Raw genomic sequence first — 6928 nt, 5'->3', positions numbered from 1 at the left:
GTTATTCTTCCTTTTCCAAGATTGCTTCAGCTATTCTGGGGCCCCTGCCTTTCTAGATAGATTTTGGAGTAAGTTTCTCTATGTCTACTGATAAAAACAAAAGCAGCTTTTACCCAGTTTTGTTCTGCTATTAAAATTCTCTAAAAATAAAATTCCCTTAAAATAGGGAGAGAATGCTCCCTATTATTGCCTGCACTGCAAGGGGTCTGCTCTCATTACCTTGCCCTTGGTAGGCTATTGCTCCATCCCAAGTTTCTTTGTTTTTTAAAATTTTTATTGATACATAATAATTGTACCCACCCCAAGTTTCTTAACAAGTGATTTGTAGCTTCCAAACACTACTATTTTATGGTGTGGAGATGTCAGTCGCTTTCTGTGGGGTGAGGTTTTTGGTCCTTCTGAGGTCCTCTAGTTGCTTACTGCATCAGGTGGGATACAACATACACCACTGTGAGGTAGATGACCTGGAGGTAATTTTCTTTTCTTCTTTTTTGGAAGGTGTGTCATTGTCATATTTTCACCTCACATGTATCACACCTCAACCTATCTGGGCCCTCTCCACTTCTACCTCCCCTCCCCACATAGAAACATCAAGCCCTTTTCTCTATTTGCTTGGGGGATGAACTGCTTAGGAGGAAATTTGTCTTCCATGCCCAGCCCTCCCCCTTTCCTTATCCTCAATGTCTGTCTAACTGTGGATCTGTCCTCCAGCTCTGTGGGACCCTCCCTCTCTCCCTTCTCACACATCTGCCTTCCTCTCTCCCCTCCATCAGAGAACTCTCAGAGACACAGAGACATCTTTCAAAACTTGTTGATTTTATTTTAATCATGACCACTGGTGTACCCTGTAGGTAGCAGATTTGGTCTCTATATGGTTGACCATCTTTCCATAGCCTCCTCTGGAAATGCAACAGATAATCTTAGGTCTCCAGGACTCCCTATGCACAGGGCTTACTTGGATTGGTGCACTTCTTCAGGGTTCTCTAGGTTCTGATTCTGTCTCTTATTCAACATGTGGTAACAGATGAACATTGTGGGCCTTGTTTCTCTCTTATGCTTTCTTGAACAAATGATAGATGTTTCAGAGGATTTTTTTTGTCTGCACAAATGTGAAGGAGCATTTCTAGTCTTATGGCTCTCTTGCATACCTGGAAAGGCAACAGAGTGAATACAGTAGAACATTAGATTGGGGAAAAAGGATGGAGACTGGATGGGAAGGGGGGCTTCACAGGGGTGCAGGCTGAGGAGGGGTTTGTCCCAGGCAAGAAAAGGATAGGGATCTTGGGGAGTTCTAAGGGGAAGAAGAGGAACATGGGCAGGGTCAACTGACATAGCCACTCTCTCTACACTTGCACTGACAGGGGGTCATCTTCTCCTTCCTTTATTGAGTGCTTATGGCTGGTTGTTCTGCACTTGTGGTTGCTAAACTCCAGTGGTTTGCCAGTAAACTTGGCCATGTCAGCACCTTCCAGTGGTCTGTCCCAGGACTCCTGCCCATTCCTATGAAAACTCTCTTGGAGATAATGAGGAGCCACACTTTTAAGCTTTGTTTTGTTGTCTAGGTACTGCCCCAGCCAATGGTATCCTTGAGGTGGCTTAAACATCACAAAACACAACCCCTGACACCTCCTTGGGTGATTGGGTGATGGCAGGGGTGGAGAAGGAAGGAAGAGGGGTACTGGAGAGGGTAAGATGCTGTGATCGGAGAAAGGGGGTTTCTTTAACACTGCATAAAGAGCCTTCCCAAAATGACAGGCCACCCCTCCTCTTCTCTCCATATTCAATCCTGCTGTTTACCCCCGTGGCAGAAAAAGGATACTTCCTCCAAGTTGCTACCCATGGGCCATCAGTGATTCATTCTGTTAGCTCTCGTCCTTCACCATTACCTAGTATTTTGGATGTCTTGCCTAAAATCTTTCTAAGGTAATACGGTAATATTTAAGCCTTTGTGGTGATGTGAATCATCCTACTTGCCTCCAACAAATTTATGTGCTTGTTTTTATATGACCCTCAATCTAAGAATGTTTTTTACATTTTTATTTTTTTTCACATCAGTTATTTGATGAATATAAATAAGGCAGTCAGCACAAAGTACTTCTCATATACATGATAACAAATTTATGAACTGTACATACCATGTACATTGTTCTTCTACTAGACACGAGGTTACAATGACTGGCTAATACATGCCCACTGGTAGTTTCAAGGGTTCCTAGTTTTATTTTTTTTTCATATCGATGTCCATAATCACATGATTCTTATCACAACCCACATGCCACTCACTTGAAGAAATGTTTCAAGCACTATCAAACGAGGGTCTTGGGGAATTAGATACACTGACCCCCAGCAGCATTCAATTGCCACTCTACACAAAAACATCACAGATAGAGCTTATGTCAACACATTTGAGGTCTCATCATAAACACTGTTTAAAAACTAAATTGAAACCCACTTTCAAATGAAAGTTGACACGCTGTTAACGTGCATACTGGATACACAAAAATCATTAAATACAAAATTGAGACTGTACATCAAAATCAAATGGGGTATAAAGTACAAGCCTGCTTTTGCACAAAATAAGACCAACTTCTCCTAAATGTTAGCCTGAACTTTTTTTTTCAATTACATTGTGATTAGAAAGAAATCTGCTAAAGTTTGTGCAAAGGAAATATCCTCCCAACATCACAGTGTTTGTTGTAAACCCAAAGGCTATTTTTAATAGGTGAAAAGGGATATTTTTTGGTAACCCCTAAACATCAGAGAATATCACATAAAATGGAAAAAGATGCTATGTTAGATAGAATTTAATTTTTTTTTATTTCAGCTCATCATGGGGGTACAAAAGCTCAGGTTATATACATTGCCCATGTCCCGCCCATCCCCCTGAGTCAGAGCCTCAAGGGTGTCCATTCCCCAGACAGTGCGCCTGGCACTCACCGTGTAGTCATACCCCCATCCCCTCCCCGCACCCCCCACGTGCCTGAGTCAGCACCTTCAAGCATGACCATTCCCCAGACGGTGCGCAACGCACTCATCATGTAGGCATACACCCATCCCCTCCCCCCCAAATTTAATTATTTTATTTTATTTTTTATTGATTCATAATAATTGTACATATTCATGGCTTACATGTTACATCTTGAAACAAGCACATAACATACAATGATCAAATCAGGGTAACTAGGACAAGATTCACCTGAAACATTCATCATTGCTTTATGTTGGGAGCATTTGAAAACTTCTAGCTATTCTGAAATACAGTAAACTATCATCAACTATAGTTGCCCCATTGTACCACTGAACATCAGAGCTTCTTCCTTCTATTAAACAGAATTACCCCTTCACCAGCATCTCTTCATTATCCCATCCCACCACCCTGACCAATCTCTAATAGCCACCATTCTATTCACTACTTCCTTGAGATCAATTTTTTTTAGATCCCATATTTGAGTGTGAAACTGAAATATTTGTCTTTCTGTGCTTGGTTTATTTCACTTAAAATAATGTCCTCCAGATCTATCCATGTTTCTGCAAATGACAAAATTTCCTTCTTTTTCATGGCTAAATAATATTCCTTTGTGTACATACACCACATCTTTTTTATCCATTCATCCCTTGATAAACCCTTAAGCTGATTCCATAATTTAGCCATTGTGGATAATGCTACAATAAACACGGAAGTGCAAATATCTTCTGGTTACATTTTGTGACTTTGCCTCACCCAAGCAAGGTTTAGAGGCATGCCCTTCCCCTCTACAATGCTCACAGTGTCTGTGACCCTTAGTTGTGAGTTTGTCCCCCCCAACCCCTTAATCCCTAGAGAATATTACTATCATGTGAGCACCATAGAGTTGATCAGTTAGGCGAGTTAGCGTTGATGGCGAGTACATGTGTAGACTATTCCTCCAATCTTGTGATACCTCACTGTGGTATTTTACATTTTTAAATGGTTGAAAAAAATATTTCATGACATATAAGACCTGAAACTCAGACTTCAATATTCAGAAATAGTTTTGTTGGAACACACATATGCTCATTAAAGTATTGTCTATGGCTGCTTATGTGCTAAAACAGCAGAGTTGAGTAGTTGCAACAGAGACTATATGGCTACGACCTATTTGCCCATCTGAATGTCAATACCAGATAGTCTATTTCATCTTGGCTGAGTTTTGATAGTTGGTGGTTTTGGAGGAGTTTATGCATTTCCTCTAACTTGTTGAATTTGTTAATGTAAAGTTGTTTACAGTATTCTCTTACTCTTCTTTTAATGACTGCAGGATCTGCAGTGGCATTCTTCATTTCATTCCTGATATTTTGTCAGTCTTGGTACAAGTTCATCAATTTAATGTTTTTCAAGGAAACATGTTTTCATTACTTTTCTCTATTTTTCCCAATTTTATTTATTTCTGCTTTTGTCTTTTATTATTTTTTCCTTCTGCTTGCTTTGTATTTATTTTGCTCTTCTATTTCTAGTTTCTTTTTTTATTATTTCTAGTTTCTTGAGGTAGGAACTTAGATTGTTGATTTGAGACCTTTCCTTGTTTGTAATGTAAGCATTTAATATTAAATACTAAATATTTCCCTATCGGCTTTAGCTTTAGCTTTGTTGTGTCCCATATGTCTTGATATGCTGTGTTTTCATTTTCATTTGGTTCTATGTGTTTTTAAGATTTCCTTTGAAACTTCATCTTTGACCTATGGATTATTTATCAGTAAGTTGTTTAATTTCCTAGGGTTGAGATCATTTCTTATCTTCCTTAGTTGATTTCTAATTTGATTCCATTGTGGCCAGAGAACACACTCTGTATGATTTCAATATTTAAAAAATTGTTGAGGTTTGTTTTATGGCCCAGGGTATGGTCTATCTTGGCGAATGTTCCACGGGCCCTTGAAAAATAATTATTCTACTGTTGTTGGGTTGAGTGTTCTATGTTATACATATGTCAATTAAGTTACATTGGTTGATTGTGTTGTTCAGTTTTCCTACAAAGTTGCTTATTTTTTGTCTAGTATTAATAGTTATACTGATTGCTGAGAGTGGGGTGTTAAAGTCCCCGATTATTGTTGTGGATTTGTGTATTTCTAATTTCATTTTTATCAGTTTCCGCTTCATAGATTTTGAAGCTCTGTTGTTTGCTGTATACAGATTTAGGATAACTATATATTCTTCGTGTATTGTTCCTTTCATTATTATGAAATGTCTTACTTGTCCCAAGCAATTCCTTTGTTCTGAAGTCTACTTTCTCTGACATTAATATACCTACCCCTGATTTTAAAAAATTGATTTTTGCATTTTTTTATTCTTTTGCTTTTAACCTACCTTTGTTATATTTGAAGTGAGTTTCTTCTAGAGAGCACGTAGTTGAGTAACTATCCACTCTGTCAATTTCTTCTAATTGGTATATTCAGATCATTTACATTTAAAGTAATTAATATAAATGTCACAATTATTTTCTCTATCTACATGAAACACAACACCAGATGATATTATAATTTTTGCTGCAATCATTGGACATAATTGTTACAGGTTGAATTGTGGCCCACAAAAATATATGTTGAAGTCTTAACCCCCAGTACCTGTGAATGTGACCTTATTTGGAAATAGGATTGTTGCAGATGTAGTTAGTTAAGATGAGGTCATACTGGAGTAGGACAGGCCCTTAATTCATTATAGCTGGTGTCTTTATAAGAGGAGAAGAGACACAGACACAGGAGGGGAAAATACCATGTGATGACAGAGGCAGAGATTGAAGTGCTGCAGCTGCAAGTTCAGTTCCCCTCTTAACCTCATTAACACATTCCTGGAGAAAGCAGGGTACTGCCTCATTTTGCCTCATTCCTGCATTGGAACTCAGTTCCCCACTGGAGAAGAAAGCCAGAAATCAGAGAGCCAACTAGACCTGCTACACATACCGTGTTCAACCTCACTGATGCTGATTGAGTGTGGAGGCTCAGCTTCCTACTGGGTTTCTCTGACACCAGGTGAGGAGGGGGTAACCGGAATATTTAATGACGTCTCTTCACACTGCTTCATTCCACCTATGGACGCTGGGTGTAGGTGCAGGGCTAAGCTCCCTGCTGGGCCCTGATGGGGGAGGGAGAGGAGTGTCACTTAGCCTCTCTTTGTATCACCTCTTTTTCTTGCCTGATACTATTGGCCAGAAACTACAGTTGTAATGAAGTATAGCCAGTGGCTATCCTTGTCTGATCTTAGGGAAAAGCATTCAGTCTTTCACTATTAATTATCACATCAGCTGCAAGTTTTCCAAGTTTGCCCTTTATCAGGTTGAGGAAGTGACCTTCTTTTCTTAGTTTTCTGAGTTTTCCAAATCAGGAATATATGCTAGTTGTTGTCAAATATTTATTCTGAGTCTATTGAGATGATCATACATACAAACACACACTATAGGTGTGATACATATATATGTTTTTACGTATATATGTATGTGTATTTACACATACATAGTTTATTAATATGATGAATTATATTAATTGATTTTCAAATGTTAAACCAACCTAATTGGTTATAATATATTACTCTTTAATATATTATTAGATATCATTTGTTAAAATTTTGCCTAAAGTTTTTGCATCTATGCTCATGAACAATATTAGGCTGTAGTTTTCTTTCCTTTTTGCTAGTTTTGGTATCAGGGTATTATGGATTGATTGATTGTGTCCCTTAGACTCCTATGATGAAACTCTAACCTCCAGTACCTCAGAATGTGACCTTATTTGCAAATAAGGGCTTTGTTGATGTCATTAGTTAATATAAGGTCATACTGGGGAAGGGTGAGTCCCTAATCTAATGTGATCTTTTATTTTTTAAAAAGTGGGGGAATTTGGAGATAAACATACACACACACAGGAAGAACATTATGTGAAGATAAAGGCAGATGTGGGGGTGATGTGTCTACAAGCTAAAGAA

This window comes from Lemur catta, chromosome X (assembly GCF_020740605.2).
Source record: "Lemur catta isolate mLemCat1 chromosome X, mLemCat1.pri, whole genome shotgun sequence".
Classification (NCBI taxonomy): domain Eukaryota; kingdom Metazoa; phylum Chordata; class Mammalia; order Primates; family Lemuridae; genus Lemur; species Lemur catta.
The sequence above is the reverse complement of the archived record's forward strand: the minus strand, read 5'-3'. Positions refer to the sequence as shown.